Source organism: Triticum urartu, chromosome 1, assembly GCF_003073215.2.
Source record: "Triticum urartu cultivar G1812 chromosome 1, Tu2.1, whole genome shotgun sequence".
Classification (NCBI taxonomy): Eukaryota; Viridiplantae; Streptophyta; class Magnoliopsida; order Poales; family Poaceae; genus Triticum; species Triticum urartu.
In genome coordinates this window covers 235519849-235542744 of record NC_053022.1, presented here as the reverse complement: position 1 = coordinate 235542744, position 22896 = coordinate 235519849, and positions in this window count along the sequence as shown.

The window sequence follows — 22896 nt, the reverse complement described above, 5'->3', positions numbered from 1 at the left end:
GTTATGGACATCTTGAGTATCTAGTACCTGGATTATCATGTGAATCTCATCATGTTACTCTAAATTAATTTTGTTGGGTTTTTAGTTCACCAGCAGCACGTAGATGCCCTCTGCCGGCCATTTGGTCGCCGGAGGAGGAATCCCGACACCCTCCGACGCGTCTGTCCTCACCGGCGGCTTAACGCCGGCGGGTTTGACCCATTGACCTTGACTGGGTGGGCCCAGGTTGACTCCCCTGAGTCTCTGACAAGTGGGCCCCCCTCTGCTACTTAACCCAGATTAGTTTTAACTAAATTTAGTTAGTTTAAATAACTACTGACACGCGGGAACCACTGGTCAGGTTGACCTGGACGTCCCCGTTGACCACTGACGTCACCCTGACGCACTGCTGACGCAATAACTAATTTCTGGATTTATTTTTATATAGAGAATTCCAGAAATTATTGCAAACTTTAAAAAATCATAGAAATTAATCTGTAACTCCAAATGAAAAGATTTATATATGAATTTTGATCAGAAAAATTCAATCTATCCATTGGTAATGGTTTCATGCATGAAAAAACAAGTTAACCTTGCTGTTTAAGAAAAATAAGATAATGCAGTAATATGGCTATGTTAAATGAACTAACATTTGAATCTTTGATTCAAATGGGTTCATTCCTTTCTGTTTTAGCTTCCATTAGGCCAAGACACATTAATTTTGCCATGTCATAGCATGCATCATATTGTTGCATATTGTCATGTGTTGATTATGTTCGGTGTGTCTTTCGTGGTAGGTTCTGCCTCCGAGGATAACCCCGAATATCCGTCTTAAGGGCAGTACCATACTACCACTACATCAGGCAAGCAGCCCCATTGATCATATCGATACAATCCCATGTCCTCGCTTGTTCTCTCATTTACTGCATTAAGACAACAATGTTTCAAACTGCTGTGTGCTAAGATAGTTGAACCCTTATCCTCTGCATGACCTGTCATTGCCACAGTAATTAGATGAAACCCACTAGCATGTGTAGGAGTTAATTGAGCCATGTATGTGTTTCCTACCTTGCTATGCCTGCTATGCTTAGAGTTGTGTCAGGTCTGGTTCATCTGGGTGATGGGCTAGAGTGAAATGATTATGTCGGTAATGTGAGGGATGTGTTGAACATGTTTTGGTAAAGGTATCGATGAGAGGCCATGTAGGAGTACATGGTGGGTTGTTTCATTGAGGCCGTCCATAAGAACTGAGATCTGTATGCGTGATTTAAGATTCAGCTACTACCACACATTGGGCCCTGAAATATGACCCCGCTCGACTTACTGACCCCTCTCGTCCTCTGTCCAGGAGTTGCAACTAGTTTCTGGTGTTTGTAGGTTATGTGTTGGCGGCCGTGCGTAGCGCTGACCCTAGGGGTGGGCTATGATGCGGTAGATACACCATGGCACGGTGTACCGAGTCGAACGTTTGGTGTCTCGGGAACCCTGCACACATCGTTTGGGGACGTTGAGGACACCCCGGCCGGATTTCCTTGCGGATGGAACCTGAATAGGCGATAAACCTGGACTAGAGACTTGTGCGGTTAGTCAGGTCGTGGTCTACACCCACGTCGGTTTTCGCTTGAAGTCTGCCGAGCACATGTCGTGTGCAGACGCTAAGTGGTGCAAACATGTGTGATGAAGTACACCCCTGCAGGGTATAAAACTATTCGAATAGCCGCATCCGCGGTAAAGGACTACTTGGTTGCCTATACAGTTCATAGACAAGCTAATGGATACTACTAAAAGACTCAAGATAAGTGTGAGTACCGAGGATGGCCCTCTCGTAGGATGACGAGGGAGGATCCCTGGTGGAGTATTGTCTTGGTGATTAGTGGACTCGTGTACGAAAACTATTTTACTAGTGGTGTCCCGTAGGATAGCTTAGCCAAGAGTCAAAGCTGGCTTGCTGCAATAACTCCACCACCTTCTTGAGAATGAGCATGTATAGTAGGTTCTGATGTAAGACTTGCTGAGTACCTTTGTACTCATGTTTGCTTATTTACTGTTTTCAGACAACAACACTGCCCCCTCCGATGGGTTTTATGTAGATCTCGACGTTGATGAGTGACTTGCCACCCAGGTGGTGATCCTGGCCATGGAGGGCCCTATGTAGATAGACAGGCTTCGAGAAGCCTTCTTTCTTTCTAGCGTTTGTACTCAGACTATTTGCTTCCGCATGTGCTTGTATGCTTGTATGACTTGAGTGTCGGGTCATGTGACCCCTACCTGTATGAACTTGTTATTTATGGCTCTCTGGAGCCTTTAAATAAAGTACTTGAGTTGTAGAGTTTTGTTGTGATGCCATGTTGTATTTGCACATATCGAGCATATTGTGTGTATGATTGAAATGCTTGGTATGTGTGGGATCCGACAATCTAGTTGTTTATCCTTGGTAGCCTTTCTTATGGGGAAATGTAGTCTAGTGTTCCTCGAGCCATAGTAGTCCGCTACAGCCTGGTTCACCGGAGTCCTGCTAGCCCAGCACTAGTGCTCAGGACACTTGACTGGCCGGCATGTGTTTCACTTCGTTCCTATGTCTGTCCCTTCGGGGAAATGTCACGCGGTGACTTCCGGAGTCCTGCCTAGCCTGCTACAGCCCGGGTTCCCCGGAGTCCTGTTAGCCCAGCGCTACAGCCCGGATTCACACGCTGATGACCGACATGCTCGATGTGATTCATGTATGCCTGTCTCCATAGGTCTGTGCCGCTTTGGGTCCACGACTAGCCATGTCGGCCCGGGTTCTCTGTCATATGGATGCTAGCGACACTATCATATACGTGAGCCAAAAGGCGCAAACGGTCCCGGGCCATGGTAAGGTGACACCCGTGGGGATACCGTGCGTGGGGCCGCAATGTGATATGAGGTGTTACCGGCTGGATCGATGTGACTTGGAATCGGGGTCCTGACATGCGAACTCTTACAGTGGTAGACTAGCAGATGTAGGGGAAAGTAGGTGTAACGGTCTACCCGTTCATAAGGTGCTAGCGCTTCTGAAAGACTATGTCCCGGTCATCCGTTTCTCAAACACCATGTAGTGCGAGAATTCCAACGGAGGAGATCGAGTCTTGTGGGGAAAAGTGCGCAAACCTCTACAGAGTGTATAAACTAATCATGGTTAGCCGTGTCCCCGGTTATGGACATCTTGAGTATCTAGTACCTGGATTATCATGTGAATCTCATCATGTTACTCTAAATTAATTTTGTTGGGTTTTTAGTGTTGATGCTTAATTGGGATTGAGAATGCTGTCAACCATTCTCAATGTTTAACAACTACCATGATAGTTAAATAAAATTATTCCTTTGCAGTAGGGAAAGATTGGCTTTACGCAAAACTGTAACCATAGGGCTTTCCACCAGCAAAATATGCGTATAGTATAGCCACTGTAAGAGTTCGCATGTGTATGTGTATAGTATAGCCACTATAGTATAGCCACTATTACTTTCATTGCATCTGTATGTGTTACCTTGCCAGCATATTCCATGTGCTGACCCGTTTCGGGCTGCAACGTTCATGTTGCAGACTTTCCAGACGATGATTAAGGTGCCTTTAGGTCGTGGTTCTATACTCAGTGATGCCGTTGGAGTTGATGGACTTACTTATCTTCCAAGCCTTCCGCTGTTATCGTTATTAGATGGCCTTAAGCTATATTTATTGTAATAAGTTCTCTTTTGAGACACTCGATGTAATAAGTGTGTGATTGCTACTCTATTATAAATCCTTCAAGTACTGTGTGGTGTCAGCATTATTGATCCAGGGATGACACCTGAGCACAGAGATTGGACCGTTTGAGGTCTGGTCGCTACAATGATTAGCCGTGTCCCCGGTTATGGACGTCTTGAGTATCTAGTACTTGGATTATCATGTGAATCTCATCATGTGACTTTAATTAATTTTGTTGGGTTTTAATGATGATGCTTAATTGGGATTGAGAGGGTGTCTACACTCTCAATGTTTAACAACCACCATGATAGTTAAATGAAAATTTATTCCTTTGCAGTAGGGAAAATTTGGCTTTTCGCAAAAACCTCATAACCATAGAGCTATTCCACCAGCCATATATGCATGTAGTGATAGCTATTATTCATCATTATCCTATGGTGTGAATTTGCCAGTACATTCAACGTACTGACCCTTTGTGGCTGCAACGTCTCATGTTGCAGGATTATCTTACGACGAGTAAGTGATACGTTAGGGTTACGATTTTATACACTCAACTTTGCCGTTGGTGTTGACGGGAATCCATGACCTTGTTACTTCCGCTATTTGGATTGAGGTAATAGTATTTACGTTACTTTATACATGTGATTTACCTCTGTTATAAACCCTCGAGTACTGTGTGTGTCAGCATACCGATCTAGGGATGACACTTAAGCACAGAGACTTGATCCATTCGGGTCGGGTCGCTACAAGATGGTATCAGAGCACATGTTGACTGTAGGACGTGACCTCTAGAAACTGGCAATCCCATAGAAAAGATTTTTCTCTACAACTTTCCCTTTTAAAAAGATCTTTTACCTCTCTTCTCTTCTGAGCTTATTCAAATATCCCCTTTTAGTGAGACCATACCCCCTTTTCCCTTTTGACCACAGGAAGATTCGACTGATGAGACCACTCCAAGAAGTACAAGATATCGGACAACCGAGACCATTTGGAATGAAGAGGATTTTACCATACACTATGATAATGGAAACTACAACTGTTGAAGACTCTGAAGACTAGGAGAATTTGAAGACTCTGAAGAATTTCCCGATTAGTTTGACCTAGGAAGGCTACCCTTATGGAACTTGGCAGACTATGGAAGTTGTCAATACCCGAGATCAAGGTGTATTGGAGAAAGGCTGGAGCAGGGAGAGTTAAAAACTCAAAGTTCTGTCAAGGAAAACCCTAAGGCAGGAGATATCAACTATGGAGAGATAGCTCATGGAAATGACAAGAGCAGAACCATGGCTATCCATGAGGTTATCGCCCGCTTATGATATTTTCACCGTGCTGAGTTAAGCATGCATATGCATGGAAGGATTGGATGGTAGAAGGCTGATGGAGCACCTATCAGCAAGAGGTGAAGTTTTAACCTTAGCTGATGTAACACCGGGATCTAGAGTATTACATGAAGGATTTTAAGATGGACCTTTAGGAAACTATATTTGACAAGGAGCATTTCGTGAAGGACTCAGGATCCAGAAGCTGAAAGTAGCCAAGCTGGAGGAGAAAAACTTTGAGATACAGGAGATTCGTCAGGAAACTGAAGGACAGTAGGACCATGGTTCATGCCAGGGATGTGAAACCTAGAAGTTTGGAATGCAACTCCAGAATATTAAAGGACGTCACAAGAGACTTCACGTCAACGGAGATGATCTGGCAAAAGAACTTGAGAAGGACAAGCACGATGGGAAGAAGCCATCGAAGACATAAACAAGACTTGAAGAGTTTGGCCATTTTGAAGATTTATTGACTTTTAGAAGACCAAACCCCTGATATACCTATGTTAGATGCGACGATTGTGAGATGTCATTTGTTTGATGTTTTCTGACAGCCACAATAAAATCTGTCTTTTTAAAACTGTTGTTTGCATTGTGTGTATCCCTCTCTATCTCTCTTATCTTACCCCAAACCCACATGGACCCAATAGAGGATGAATGGAGATGAGCTTGTATTTTCTGGACCGATGAGTCAATCGGAGACAGACCGATGGATTCAGAACATGGAGGATCACATGGAGAATAACCCTATAGTTGGAAATGATATGACACAGCATGCTCTTCAGTGCTTTGAAAGAGGCGTTGCTACTTGGTGGAGGATGTACCAAACCATGAATGGATGGCAAGAAGTAACCACTTGGAGAGAATTTAAGTTGACTTTGCCAAAGTCTCAGTTTGTGTCCCAGAAGTTGAAGCCTTATGGAAAGGATATGAAGAAACCTTGTGCATGCAAGATTTGTGGAGAAATAGGACACACCCATAAAGAACACAAGGATGAATGACCTAATTGTGAAGGAAGTCTCCCAGTTGAAGAATGCCCAACTAGGCAGATTACTTGTTTCTTGTGTGAAGGGACTACCCACTATCCTGCTCAGTGTCACATTTACCCCATGGTACAACGAACCATCCAGCAGAAGAAAGAAGTAATGAAAGGAGCCCTCATGGAAATTTTAGAAGAAGCTGTGATGAAGGAAGAGATGGAGGACACACCTAAAGAAGACCCGAGTAAACCCTACACTAAGTCTTGCTATTCATGTGGAGAAGAAGGACACATCTCCCAAAATTGTTTGAATGGGGATCTAGTAGAATTCCCGACAGAGGAAGAAGAATATGACCCACAGGAAATAGAAGCCCTGATTGGAATGGAAAAGTCCAGGAAGAGAAACCGATTGGAGCCCAGGAGGAACCTGACTCATATCACCTGTTACAGGTGCAAGGAGTCAGGGCACTACCTCAATAGTTGCCCAAAAAGGAAACCTCGAGACTTGTCAAAAGTAATATGTTTTAGTTGTAATGGAGCAGGGCACTTTGCGAGAGAATGCCCCAAGGAGAAGGAAACTTGTGCTAGATAGTTGAGTTTGCAACAAAAGAAATGGAGTAGTAGAAGTGAGAACATTTTCTTTTATTGAGGTGTTGAGTTGAGACATGTAATGGAAAAGCGAGAGACTGTAATCATTTGAGAATGAATAAAGTTAGCATCGTTGGTACTGATATGGATTTTATGGGTTGTTACTCTATGAAGAAGGATTTTGACCATTTTGAGGATATGAGAAATGTGGTCTATGGAAGATTTGTGCATTTTGAGGGTGGTAGTACCCTGTAAGAACCCTTGACCCTTGGAAAAGATAAGGATACTCCACTGAATGGATTTCAGACACGAGTTTTGTCTCGATCTGTGTGATACACCAAGAGTATGTGGGATGAAGTTGGAGACCGTCAGTTGTTTGGACCGAATGTGATGAAGGAGTCAGAAGAGAATGTTAAGTTGATTCGGGATAGACTGGAGGTGGCTCAGTCCAGGCAGAAGAGTTATGCAGACTCAAAAAAAACGCAAGGAGGTAGTCCATGAGATTGGATACAGAGCATGTCTTCGTGTGTCCCCTCTGCGAGGAGTTAAACGATTTCTAGTTAAGGGAAAGTTAGCCTCGAGATTTGTAAGACCATACCGAGTTTTGGAGCGTATGGGAGAAATGGCCAACAAGTGGGAGTCACCCGAAGGACCGTCAGGAGTTCAGGATGTGTTTCACGTTTCCCAATTGAAGAAGTGCCATGCAAAGATGGCCAATATTCCCCTATAAGGATGCTTGACCCTGGAAAGGATAATGATGTTCCACGAAGTGGAATATGGACTTCATAATTATAAGTTTTTATCTCGGTATGTGGGATATCCCATGAGGATGAAGAAATGAATTACTATTGGATATAAAGGAGGTATGATGTTGGAAATATGGATCAATGGAAATTCCATGATGAGTCTGAGTAATCATGTCCTAGTTTGGTGCCAATAGAAGGAAGAAAGACAATACAATTGGATGGATTTAAGAATGCCAGGAAGCTGGATGCTTGGAAAATAATCAGTTGCCCCTAGGATGAGTTCAAGGATTACAAGTAATGAGATGGGCCATAACCCACAGGCCCCAGGACCTGCCAAGAAGCAAGCACATTCCTGCTGAAGGAAAAACCCTGGAAGAAGAAGTTACGACTTTATCAACCGACGATTTTATAGGAGTTTACGCAAAACCTGAGAGTTGTGAAGGAATGATAGATGCTTGTTTGGCTTGCAGAATCAATGGATGTATCCAAACTTGGTTTGTCGACAAGAGAAATTCTGCAATGCTTGTGAGGATGACTGAGTGTTAGAATGCGAGATTCGCTAAACCATATATAGGGTAATGATTTGGGTGCGGGATGGATTGATCACCATACCGACTTACTCTTATTATTCACCGTGCTATATGGGATGGTAAAACTGAGTGACTTACCTATAGTAGAGCGCCGACGATCAAAACCTTGCTTAAACCTTAGAATGGTATAAGTATTTTCCCTTGTACAAGTCAGCTTTTTCCAACCGTAGGTTATACGGTGAGGATCAACCCAGACCCATTTCCTGCAGGAGAAACCATAATTGGATTACCGCCATGAGATATCGATAGTTGTTTAGTTTTGGCACCAGACCCGACTGCTAAGAAGACCCAGTCATGGAAGAACCTTACCAAGATGAAAGGACAGAAGAATTGCGGTAAAGGTTATGCCACTACCGGAAGAGCCCGGAGAAGGAACTTTCCCGAGAATTTGAGAAGACCGGCCCCGTCAAGAATAAGGATGGAGTATATGAGTTTACATGGAACCCTTATCATGTTTCTAAGGGTGGTAGCACCCCAGACCCCTGGAGACGATCGATGGATTTTGAGAAGACCCTGACCCTAACCTATTTCTTTCTAGCCTCTCCGAATCTCAAGGATGAGATTCATTTTAAGGGTGGTAGGTTTGTAACATCCCAAAATTCTAAATTTTGGAATGTTATAATAAATAGATAGATTGATTGTTTGTTTGATTGTTGTGTGATTGATTGAGTGAATTTCAAAACTTTTTGAAAGTTAAATGAGAGGGAATAAAAGGACTTTCCCAAACTTTCATCTTGCTTTTATGATCTCCGTGAATTCAAATTCTTTTCACCACAAAACCCTGGAGAGAAGATGACATGACTTCTTCCATTTATTTAAATGAAAAGGGGTTTTGAAAAGATTTGAATTTTATTTGGAAATATTTCAAATTCAGAAACTTTAAGCAACTCAATGATTTTCACGAGAGGAGATAAAATGACTTCTTCAAATTATGAAATATGAGTTGGGAGTTTCAAGGATCAAATTCAAAGTCCTTTTCGAAATTATTTTCAATTTGGAGTTGTTTGAGTTTTATTCAAATTATTTTTCTCCAAAAATAAAATATATGGAAAACAGGGTAACATGATTCCCTACATTAGAAAATTTGAGAAAAATTAATTTGAAATCATTTTGGTATTTTTTAAAATGATTTTTGTTGGATTTTATTAGAGCAGTAGCCCTCTTTGCTTTATTTGAATTTGTGAGTATTTTATTTGACTCTAGAAAAATGTTCAGCTTGTAGGAAATCTTTTTCTGAAATTTTTGATATATTATATGCCTATAGTTTGTTTTTATTTCTTATCGTTTTATTATTTATTTTGTCTGTCAAATGTTAAAAAAAAAGAAACCCTTCCCACCGACTGGGCTGGCCCAGCTCCCAGGCCAGGCCGCGGCCCAGCCCACCTTCTCGTCGTCCCCAAGCTCGGGAAGGACTCCCGAGCCAGCACGCCGCCGCGCCGTGGCCTCCACGGAAACCGCCGCCGCCTTACCCCTCCCCCACGCCTCCCAAGGCCCTCCCCGCCTATTTAAGCCGCATCCCAGGGCCCCTCTCTCTCTTTTCTCGCCTCGCCTCGCACCTCGCCCGCAACCGCCGCCGCCAGCGAGATTTGCCACGCTGCCGCAGCTGCTCCACCCCGCGCTGCTCCTCGCCACCGCGCCGCCTGCCGCACCACCCCGCCGCTCGCGTCGCCGTAGCCGCCGCGTCACCGCTGCCCACGTCGCCGCTGCCCGCGTCGCCTTAGTCCGCCGCCTCGCCGTAGCCTCTGCCGGTTCTTCTCAGCCGAACCACCGAACCGATATAACCCCCCCGGTCCGCTTTATTATTATTTTTTAGGTTTTCTACTGTTTTTCTTTTAAAAAGCTGGTTTTATATTTTAGTTAGGTTAATTAGTGGACGTTCGTCCGTTAGTATTCGGTAGCAAACGATTTCGTTCTGTAGGGCTCTATAGCGAACGTTCGTTCGATAGTATTTTTCTTTTTATTTTTAGTTTTCTGCCAGGGACTTGTTTGTGAATATTTTTATTTACAGATTGGCCTCTGTTTTTCAAGTAATCACAACTTTTCACTAGTTTGTCCAAATCCAATGAAACCAACGCCCACTTCTTCCTTATGATCTCCTCTATCCAGTAATCCAACTCAACATGTTTTTGAAATTTTAAAATTTGAATTAGATCAGATTTAGATTTAAACTTCGTTTGATCATAACTTGAGTTTCGTAACTCCGTTTTAGTTGATTCTTTTCGCAAATCGAAGCTCTTGACCTGAACTTTCTGATAAGGCCAAATTCACATAATTTTGGTACTGTTAGAAATTGTTTTACGTTGCAATAGTTATTTTCTTGGTTTTGATGTTTTCTGATTTGTTCTTCGTCCTTTCTGATCTTTTGAGTGATTGCTTATGTGTGGTTCTATTGCTTGCGTACGATAGATTGACCAGAGTGTGATGAGTAGAATTATCAAGAGTTATGAGTGCGAATCATCTTCATCAACATTGCAGGCAAGTTCACACTTTGATCATATCCCTTTCATACCCAGTTTTTATGCATTAGTTTCACCCTCAAACATTGCATGAGTAGGATTGATAACATGTGGGTATTGGGAAGTAGTTGATGAGGTAGGAACCTATTGGACTGCATTCAAACCTTGGGAGTTACTATTACGTTATGCTTATATTGCCATGCTATGCTCGTAGACGTGGATTGGGTTTGAGTGTATTTCATGACAGATGTGAGATTGTTAATTAATGGTTTACTTAAGGTGGCAACTTTAACACACATCTGGGTGGATTGAGGCACCTGGGTATTCCAGCGATTGCCTATTTAGGCACCTGGGTATTCCAGCGACTGCATGTTTTTCTTTATGGACCGCCACCCAGGCTCAAAGGGATCATGAGATTATTCATGCTAGAAACTTCTGTGTGCAGCCACAAGCTACTATGGGCTCTAGCATAGTTGATTAAGTCGTGTGAACTTTTACAGTGGTAGACTAGCAGATGTAGGGGAAAGTAGGTGTAACGGTCTACCCGATCGTAAGGTGCTAGCGCTTTTGAAAGACTATGTCTCGGTCATCCGTTTCTCAAACACCATGTTGTGCGAGAATCCCAACGGAGGAGATCGAGTCTTGTGGGGAAAAGTGTGCAAACCTCTGTAGAGTGTATAAACTAATCATGATTAGCCATGTCCTCGGTTATGGACGTCTTGAGTATCTAGTACTTGGATTATCATGTGAATCTCATCATGTGACTTTAATTAATTTTGTTTGGTTTTAATGATGATGCTTAATTGGGATTGAGAGGGTGTCTACACTCTCAATGTTTAACAACCACCATGATAGTTAAATAAAAATTTATTCCTTTGCAGTAGGGAAAAATTGGCTTTTCGCAAAAACCTCATAACCATAGAGCTATTCCACCAGCCATATATGCATGTAGTGATAGCTATTATTCATCATTATCCTATGGTGTGAATTTGCCAGTACATTCAATGTACTGACCCTTTGTGGCTGCAACGTCTCATGTTGCAGGATTATCTTACGACGAGTAAGTGAAACGTTAGAGTTATGATTTTCTACACTCAACTTTGTCGTTGGTGTTGATGGGAATCCACAACCTTGTTACTTCCGCTATTTGGATTGAGGTAATAGTATTTACGTTACTTTATACATGTGATTTACCTCTGTTATAAATCCTCGAGTACTGTGTGTGTCAGCATACCGATCCAGGGATGACACTTAAGCACAGACTTGATCCATTCAGGTCGGGTCGCTACACTTGCTCCTTTATATACGGGGGCAGGGGGCACCCCATAGACACAACAATTGATTGTTTGATCTTTTAGCCGTGTGTGGTGCCCCCTCCATCGTAGTCCACCTCGATAATACTATAGCGGTGCTTAGGCGAAGCCCTGCGTCGGTAGAACATCATCATCGTCACCACGCCGTTGTGCTGACAAAACTCTCCCTCAACACTCGACTGGATCGGAGTTCGAGGGACGTCATCGGGCTGGACGTGTGCTGAACTCGGAGGTGCCGTACGTTCGGTACTTGATCGGTCGGATTGTGAAGACGTACGACTACATCAACGGCGTTGTGCTAACGCTTCTGCTTTCGGTCTATGAGGGTACGTGGACAACACTCTCCCCTCTCGTTGCTATGCATCATGATCTTGTGTGTGCGTAGGAATTTTTTTTGAAATTACTACGTTCCCCAACAGCGTGTGTGCGTGCATGTGTGTGTGTGTTTGTGTGTGTGTGTGAAGCGGAGTCTTCGGCGGCGACAGTAATTTAGGTGTGTGTGGCTTCATCGTATAGAGGTGATGTGTATGGCAGAGGCCACCAACGAGAGGGTGTGAGAGAGAAGAGGCCCGTAGAGAGGGAAGAGAAGGCGTGTGCGCATGAGAGGAGTCGACATCGAGAGAACATGTTTGTTCGAGAGACACCGAGGAAGACTACTATATATCGATGGTGCATGTAGGTGGGAATTAAACGAAGGGATGGTCTTATTGGTTTCGGGGATATAGGGGAAGTGTGAGAGAGGGGGGTAGCTAGAAGGAGATTGTTAAGTGTGAGTGTGTGTTTTACCCATCCAGGCGGAAGTTATGTGCACATAATAAGAGAACAATTCGATGTGGGGTTAGGGTTGAGGGTAATTAACTACGTATGGAGACATAGGAGCCCTTGAACGTGCATGTGCGAGAGGTATACATGTATACGTGGGATGTTTGTGCGCGTGCGCATGATCGAGATAAAAGAAAGAAGACATAAGTCATAAGATCAATGACATGGGAGAGACGGATTGGTATGATAATATGCATGCATGTGAGAGTGGCGGGAAGAAGGCCCAATAATTGAGCATGTGTTTTTGTCTTTAAGAGATAGAGGCGTGGGCTGGAGCATGCATCTATGGCGAGTAGAGGGAGCGAGACACAAAGGTTGTGCAAAAGAGATCAACCTATAGATGCATGTATGGAGAGACAGATATAGTGTGTGTGATAGGAAGCAAGAGTGCGTGCGAGAAAGAAATGTTGACGGAGAAACTATAGATAGATGGGGAGATAGAGATGCTAGCTAGAGGAACATCGGCTAGTTTGAGTGTTGGAGATGACCACCGAGTGGTTCAGAGGGTGAAGTTATGTGTGTGTGAGAGAAAGATAAAAAGAGGGCACATGACTGCATGTAGAGAGAAACATATATAGTGTGCATGATAGGAAGCAAGAGTGAGGGCGAGAAACAAGGTTGATGGAGAAACAGATAAATAGAAAGATAAAGATGCTAGCTAGTGCGTGTGTTAGAGATAAGAGTCTAGTGGATCAGAAGGCTAAGTTATGTGTGTAGGTATGAGAGATAGAGAGAGGGTGCATGTGAGTCACAAACAAACAAATATCAGAGAGAAATGAGATCCCGAGAGACAGAGTTTTGTGTTTGCGAGAGAGAAAGATATTTCACAACGAGAGTGATAGATAGAGAGACATATTAGGGAATGCGAGATATCTCTAGGGAGAGAGAGAGTGTGTGAGCGACATACAAGAAATGGTGGAGAGATATGAGACCCTGGGAGACAGAGTTTGTGTTTGTATGTGAGAAAGAAATATTTAAGAGGAAGAGTCGTAACTTCTCATACCTAAGGAGCGCAAGACATCTCTGTGTGAGAGGGGGTGTGCGAGTGGCACACAGGGGAATAATAGAGAGAAATGAGACCCCAGGAGACGAAGTTTGTGTTCGTGTGAGAGAAAGAAATTTCACAGGGAGAATCATAGTTAGAGACACATAGAAGGGAGCGACATATACTTAGATAGAGATAGAGTGAAGGTCGAGGGAGAGAGTGCCGTTAGTGTGTACGAAGATAAAAGATCATTGTCGACATACAGGTAGCATGAGAGATACCCGAGAGACGATGAAGGCATATAGGTCTAGAGAGAGATATAAGCATGAGTGATAGCTATATGAGACGAATATCTGGATTAAAGGGGATTCAAATATTTAAACTAGAGATCACGACATCGACAATATCATAATGAAAATGAGTGTATAAAACATGCATATTCATTTGAATTTGGGGACACATGTAATGTTATATAGTTTATCAATATTAGTGATCCATAGATTCTTTAATTAGAAACAATGCATGGTTTATATGCAATTAATGTCTAAATGGGATTACACTATATGTTGCGTGTGTGAAACACATTATACATGTTTGAGAAGTAAAAAAACCGCATGAAACACACATTAATTGGAGACAGTTAGTGAGGAATGCATACATTGGATTTCAACATAAAGTGGTTTCAAATACTTGAAAATCCAAATTAATATGGATCCAGCCTTGTGCATCTGAGATCATGCCATTTGTAAACCATATTTATGTATAAAGGGTGTTGTGCTTTTGAAAGTATATAAAAAAAGATGTATATAGATTTGTATTCGAATACGAAATGGATCCCACCCAAAAAAATACAAACTGGATTCGAATTGAGTTGGCACAGTAAATGCGCACTCTTTCTCTGCAAAAATTTGAATGAAGCGGGGAAAGTCGCAGTAACAGCCCGAAACCAAAATCCGCGAGATGGAAATTACTGCCTATCCCTGACACGCAAAGCCTATCGGCTCGATTTCTATAGGTTTCAATAGGGCTAGGCTTGTAATATCACTAAAACGTGACATAACCGCCTCCGCCTCTCACCTCCCCGGATTCATACACAGTTTCTCCTTGGCCTAAATCGCCTCCCTCCCCGATTCATACACGGTGGGCGCCAAAACAATCTCTCATCAGCCGAAATCTCCGTTGGCAAATATTTGGTGTATGTGAGATTACCGTCCTATCCCCAACCGACTAATATTGGTGTGTGATAACCCGCAAGTATTGATAAGGGGTGGCCCGTTCTTCTTAGTGAGAGGATGATGTCGATGATGAACTTGCTGGATAACTTGTGAGATGCTCTCGAACTCTCCGGCTGTTCCCCCGTTGCCAATGCAACAGATCTTCAACCCTATGGATATTCGCAACACCACACACTTGCGCACGTAGCCGCCGACCACGAAGCAGTTCTGCAATCTCGCAATTCCCAATGGAACGACAGATAGCACTTGACTTTCAGTAGCAAATACACCCTATCAAAACAAATTTGGTGTAGGTAAATATTCTTGATCGATGCAAAGAGGAATATGAGTATAGAGGAATGCTTAAAGCAATTCAGTCTGATATGAGTTTAATCAAAACATGGTCTAACCCTAAAAGCCACGACTTACAAGGGTATATAAAGACCCCTGGACGTCCAACATAGTGTTGGGGTCGAAATCCAACTTATCTCTATCTTTTCTAACTTAAACGAATCTATCTGGAAAAACTGGCAGAAACAACTGCCGTATTGTTTTGGTGACTGCGGTTCGGTCATAGCGAATCGTGGGCTGCGAGTATACAATTTGGAAAGCACACGAGTCAACCTTTCCAAATTGTATTTAAATGCCTTATTTGGAGCACGGACAAGGATTCTACACGTATATCAATTGCGGGCCAACTGGCTGTCAATCTGAGTCCGGTTCTGATTTCCCTTCTGTTTATGTTGTGCACCTGCCTCCCTCTCCTCCCTCGCGCGCTTACTGATATTAGACATCAGTAGAAGTTCTTCTTGCTGCAATTCTTCATCTCCACGTGCCAAGCTTGTCTTCTCTTCAAATCTGATCATACAAACATGCAAAGACTTAGGCAGTATAAAATTCCGATTAAAACAAATGTCGGATTCAGCTAAGAGTGAATTCACCTGTTGTTCAAGTAGTTTTGCACGTTCTATTGTAATTGGTCCAATTCTGATTTCATTGGACTTGTCATGTGCTGCAACATCATCAATGGAAAAAGGATGGTAAAAGACTAGGGGTGTCCTCATCATCCTCCCCCCCTTGAAAAGGCGTCTACCCTGACGCGCCAAGGTCATCTCCATTATATGGCGACAAATCAGCAACGTTGAATGTATTGCTCACGCCAAACTCTTCAGTGGGAAGATCAATTTTGTATGCATTATCATTAATCTTAGCAAGCACTTTATATGGTCCATCACCTCTTGGCTTCAACTTGGACTTGCGCCGTTCAGGAAATCTGTCTTTGCAAAAGTGTACCCACACCATGTCGCCCGGCTGAAACAACACCTCCTTTCTCTTCTTATTAACACGATCAGCCGTGTACTTGCCCTTCTTTTCAATTACTTCTTTAGTCTGCTTGTGTATCTTCCTCACGAAATCTGCCCTCTTGGATGCATCCATGTTCGCTCTCTCTTGAATCGAAAGGGGCGGCAAATCAAGTGGTGTAATTGGCTTAAAACCATAGACCACCTCAAATGGACAGAACTGAGTTGTGGAATGTACCGCCCTGTTATATGCAAACTCCACATGGGGTAAACACTCCTCCCATACACGCAGGTTCTTCTTTATCATGGATCGCAACAACGTGGATAGTGTGCAATTTACCACCTCTGTTTGACCATCTATTTGGGGATGACAAGTAGTGATGAATAGTAACTTTGTCCCCAACTTTCCCCAAAGTGTCTTCCAGAAATAGCTCATAAACTTCACGTCACGATCAGAAACAATCGTCTTTGGTACTCCATGTAAGCACATGATGTCCCTGAAAAACAGATTAGCAATGTGCGATGCATCGTCGCTTTTGTGGCACGCAATAAAATGTGCCATCTTAGAAAAACGATCAACTACCACAAAAATTGAATCATGTCCTCTCCTAGTCCTAGGAAATCCTAAGACAAAGTCCATGCTTATGTCTTCCAATGGTGTAGTAGGAGCAGGGAGAGGTGTATACAAACCATGAGGTTTCAGCTTAGACTTTGCCTTATTAGAAGTAACGCAACGCTTCACAAATATGTCCACATCACGCCTCATCTTAGGCCAATAAAAGTGATCAGCGAGCATAAGCAAAGTCTTCTAACGTCCAAAATGACCCATCAAACCGCCGGCATGTGATTCCTGCAACAATAGCAAACGCACGGATGATTCTGGAACACATAGTTTGTTAGCTCTAAATAAATAGCCATCATGTCTGTGATATTTTTCCCATGATTTACATCTGAACACAATTTATATGGTGCTGAAAAATCAGGATCAGTGTCATATAAATCACGCAAACTCTCTAAACCAGGAACTTGAACATCCAATTGTGTCAACAACATGTTTTTCCTAGAAAGAACATCAACAACAACATTATCTTTACCCTTTTTGTATTTAACGATGTATGGGAAAGATTCAATAAATTCAACCCATTTAGCATGACGTTTGTTCAAATTGGATTGGCTTTTCAATATTTCAGAGCCTCATGATCAAAGTGTATGATAAATTCTTTTGTCCACAAATAAGGTTGCCAAACCTCAAGGACACGAACGAGAGCATACAATTCTTTATCATAAACAAGAAAGTTCTATTGTGCACCATTCAGTTTTTCAGAAAAGTATGCAATTCTTTTACCCTCTTGCATCAACACACCTCCAATACCAATTCCACTAGCATCACATTCAATCTCAAATTGTTTAGTGAAATCAGGAAGTACAAGCAAAGGTGCAGCAGTCAAACGACATTTCAACTCATCAAAAGCATTATATTGGGCTATGCCCCACACAAATTCAACACCCTTTTTTGTAAGCTCATTCAAAGGTGCAGCAATAGTACCGAAATCTTTCACAAAACATCTATAGAAACCAGCAAGACCGTGAAAGCTTCGTACTTGACTAACATTCAGAGGAGTAGGCCAATTTTTAATAACTTCTATTTTTGATTCACCTACCTCAACTCCATGCTTAGAAACAACATATCCCAAAAATATGACCTCATCTTTGCAAAATCTGCACTTATCAAGATTACCATATAATTGAGCATCACGCAATACTTGCAAAACTTGTCGAATATGATCACTATGTTCGGATTCATTGCGGCTGTAAATAAGTATATCATCAAAATATACAACCACAAATTTACCAATGAAATGCCTCAAAACATGGTTCATTAATCTCATGAAAGTACTAGGTGCATTAGTTAACCCAAAAGGCATGACTAACCACTCATATAAACCAAACTTTGTTTTAAAGGCTGTCTTCCATTCATCCCCTTCTTTCATCCTTACTTGATGATAACCACTACGCAAATCAATTTTAGAGAAAACAGCAGCACCACTCAATTCATCTAACATATCTTCTAAACGTGGAATAGGATGACGATATTGAATAGTGATGTTATTTATAGCTCTACAATCTACGCACATGCGCCATGTACCATCTTTGTTAGGAACTAAAATTACAGGAACATCACAAGGACTTAAGCTCATGCGAATATAACCTTTGTCTAGAAGCTCTTGTACTTATTTCTGAATTTTCTTTGTTTCCTCGGGGTTGGTGCGGTATTATGCTCTGTTGGGCAGTGATGCTCCTGGTATCAAATCAATTTGATGCTCTATACCTCGCAATGGCGGTAAACCAGCGGGTACCTCCTCTAGAAACACATCGCGAAATTCCTGCAATACATTAGAAACACCAATAGAGAGAGGGGTCATGTCGTTAGAAACCAAAATTTGACGGTTGCACAACAGCACAAGTGGTACAGCAGTGGGATCCTCACGAAACTCTCTCAAATCAGATTTGGTGGCTAACATAACTAAGGAATTCACTCACTCACTTTTATTTTTACCACTCAGATTTGGCTTGTGGCTCTCACTCACTAGAAGTGTAGTCTTTGTCTTTCGCCTATCTAATATCTCACTCTCTTTTTCAAGATTCACTTCAATTTTTTGACGAGATTCATTTACAATTTGCTGCGGTGTCATAGGCCTCAAAGTAACCTCCTTGCCACGCCAATTTAAATGATATGTGTTGGCTCTCCCATTGTGGCAGACATCTCTATCATACTGCCATGGACGTCCCAACAACAAGTGACATACGGTCATAGGAACCACATCACACTCAATGGTGTCTTTGTATGGTCCGATCTGAAATTCCACACGCACCAAGTGGCTAACCTTCATCTCTCCACTATCACTTAGCCACTGAATAAAATATGGATTGGAGTGCGGTAAATATTTCAATTTCAGCTTTTGGCATAACTCCTTACTAGCCAAATTATGACAACTACCACCATCAATTATAACCTTGCATGCCTTACCAGGACCAACAACAGCCTTTGTTTGAAACAAATTGCACGGATGTTCTGCAGGACTAAGCGTAACACTTAGCACTTTGGGTGAGCAAACAATTGTAGGATAGTGTGTAGCATAAGCATCTATTGAACCATCTTCATCTTCCTCCCAAATTTCAGAATCAGGGTCAGCATCATCACCGGTTTCATATTCTGTTGTATCCTCATTAATCAACATAACCTTTTTACTGGGACAATCTCTCTTAAAATGACCCCTTCCACCACATGTATGACAACTCATGTCCCTATTTCTTGCTGTAGAATTAGTAGAACCAGCAGCACTAGCAGCAGGTTGTGCCAGTTTCTTCGCATTAGAGATCACCGAATCCGATTTGGAAGAAGCATTACCACAATAACCAGAAGTGGAACTAGGAGTAGGCTCCATACTAGGTGTTGTTCGTGTTGTAAAACGACCTCTACTCGCTGTTGCGCGAGATGTAAACTTAGCATCCTCAGCCACTTGCAATTCAGCCTCACGTGCTTGGTGTAACAAATCTGTCATGCCATAATATTGGTGAAGACAAACAATACACTTGATGTTATAGTTCAGACCAAAGAGAAATCACTGCATTGTTTGTTCATGCTCTTCATGCACTCTAGCACGCTGCATAATAAGCTCTATCTCCTGAAAATATTCATCCACGGAAGAAGTACCTTGCCTCAAATTCTGCAATCTGTCATAGAGAGAGCGGATATAATTGCGTGGAACAAAGCGAGCACGCATCTCTTCCTTCATAGCTGTCCATGTAACAATGGGACGTTCACCATCTTCAATTCTGGACTGTACAATATTATCCCACCAAAGCAAAGCATAGTCATCAAATTCAGAAGATGCAAGTTTTATTTTTCTGTCCTCGGTGTACTCATGCATGCGCCATAATTTTTCCACCTTCAGCTCCCAATTGAGGTACTCTTCAACATGAGTAGAACCAACAAACTTGGGGACGGTGAACTTTGGTTTGCCCAGTCCATCATCATCATGGTTGGCTGGTTGTGCAAAAGCATCATCATCAAATCGATGGTGCACACCAAGAGGAGCAAATCCACAGCCTACGGGCATGGCACCAGCACGGCCACCAGCACGGCCTCCATTACCCCGACCACCATCTTGGCCAGCAGCAACCGGCTCGTGTGGAGCTTGCCAGTCCTGATTAGCTTGCTGTAGTTGTGCACGACATGCTGCAGCACCTTGAACATTGGCAGCATTAGCAGCTGCAACACCATCATTACCACCATGAACACTAGCTTCACCATCATCATCATCATCACACTGTTGATTTTGTTGGTGATCAACGGACTATAGCAACACAGCCAAAGCTTGCTGCAAGGAAATTAGAGTCCCCTGAATTTCAGTAACTTGCCATTGTGTTGCTGTGATGGTTTCTGTGGCATCCTTTAGGTCCTACTCCATGTTCTGCACATTCTCATTCATAGGATCGGTTGCACACTGAATTTGTCGCTGAAGATGATCATGAAGAGCTTCATATTCATTCCAATGCACAACGGATTTAGGATCCTTTTTCTGCTATACATCAAAAGACTCGTCGGACATGATTAGGTTATTAGTACTCACAGAAAATATAGTGTATGTGAAAAACTCTCAACTCACTCAAAACTGGAAGAAAACAAGGTATCTTACCGTTCCAAAGTGAACTAGAAAAGCTTACCAACTTGTATGGGCAAAACATGCATGGATGTGATGTAGAGAATACCGAGGGTGAAAACTATCACACAACAAACCAGGCTATATGGTGGAGCTTGGTTGGAATACATATCAACTCCAATTCACAAATCCTAGTGCTGATCGTATGATAAAAAGACCCACGAAAACACACAGGGTGGAGATAAGTGGGGCAAATGCAACTCTGAAACTAAGCGCAAAATTCTGGAATGTCGGAGTAATGCTCGTGTTGCAAATGCACAGGAGAGACGCTAGCAAATCGCTCAATTTATATGGGCACAAGATTTCTCAATCTACTAGTGCAATGAACGTGGCAGAAAAACTGAACAAGTTGTCGAAAAATATATGCAACTTCCACGTGTAGCTTTCTTTTCCTCCTTTTTTTCGTTTTTTTCTTTCTTTTTTTTGGTAAACTGAGCAATTAGTAACCAATCTGATTTTTGCCAAAACAAAAGATGCACTCTCCAAATTCCTATATGAGCAGCCCGTAGAGCAAAGGATATGCTAGTCTCAATAGGAAAGTACTAAGCAAAAGAAGAAAGGCTGACTATGGTTATCAAATGAAACACAATCTGATTCGGATAGTTAATCAAACCAAACTAATTCTGACTCGGACGAACAGACTTGATAGCAACCAAACGACTCCGACGTGAGAAAAGGAAAACCTAGACAATCTACAATGACTCAGATCAGAAAGTAAGTTACGCAAATAAAAGACTACGATCAGCAACTAAAACTTGGAACCGATGCTATCTAGGCTATGGCAAAAACTCTGAACCCTAATATTTTTGTATGGCCTTTTCTGTATAGGATGAAAACAAAACTAATCTAAGGGATTGGTGGATGCTCACCGAGACAACGCTGGAAATCTGATACCAAGATGATAAGGGGTGGCCCGATCTTCTCAGTGAGCGGATGATATCGATGATGAACTTGCTGGATAACTTGCGAGCTGCTCTCGAACTCTCCGGCTATTCCCCCATTGCCAATGCAACAGATCTTCAACCCTATGGATATTCGCAACACCACACAGTTGCGCACGTAGCCGCCGACCACGAAGCGGTTCTGCAATCTCCCAATTCCCAATAGAACGACAGATAGCACTTGACTTTCAGTAGCAAATACACCCTATCGAAACAAATTTGGTGTAGGTAAATATTCCTGATCGATGCAAAGAGGAATATGAGTACAGAGGAATGCTTAAAGCAATTCAGTCTAATATGATTTTACTCAAAACATGGTCTAACCCTAAACGCCACGACTTACAAGGGTATATAAAGACCCCTGGACGTCCAACATAGTGTTGGGGTCGAAATCCAACTTATCTCTAACTTTCCTAACTTAAACGAATCTATCTAGAAAAATTGGCAGAAACAACCACCGTATTGTTTTGGTGACTGCGGCTCGGTCACAACGAATCGCGGGCTGCGAGTATACAATCTGGAAAGCACACGAGTCAAGCTTTCCAAATTGTATTTAAACGCCTTATTTGGAGCAAGGACACGAATTCTGCACGTATATCAATTGCGGGCCTCCTCGCTATCAATCCGAGTCCGGTTCTGATTTTCCTTCTGTTTATGTTGTGCACCTGCCTCCCTCTCCTCCCTCGTGCACTTGCTGATATTAGACATCAGTAGAAGTTCTTCTTGTTGCAATTCTTCATCTCCACGTGCCAAGCTAGTCTTCTCTTCAAATCTGATCATACAAACATGCAAAGACTTAGGCAGTATAAAATTCTGATTAACACAAATGTCGGATTCAACTAAGAGTGAATTCTCCTGTTGTTCAAGTAGTTTTGCACATGCTCTTGTAATTGGTCCAATTCTGATTTCATTGGACTTGCCATGTGCTGCAACATCATCAACGGAAAAGGATGGTAAAAGACTAGGGGTGTCCTCATCAAGTATAGGGGATCACAACAGTTTTCGAGGGAAGTATTCAACCCAAATTTATTGATTCGACACAAGGGGAGCCAAAGAATATTCTCAAGTATTAGCTGCTGAGTTGTCAATTCAACCACACCTGGAAACTTAATATCTGCAGCAAAGTGTTTAGTAGCAAAGTAATATGATGGTAGTGGTAACGGTGGCAAAAGGTAACGGTAGCAAAAGTAATATTTTTGGGTTTTGTAGTGATTGTAACAGTAGCAACGGAAAAGT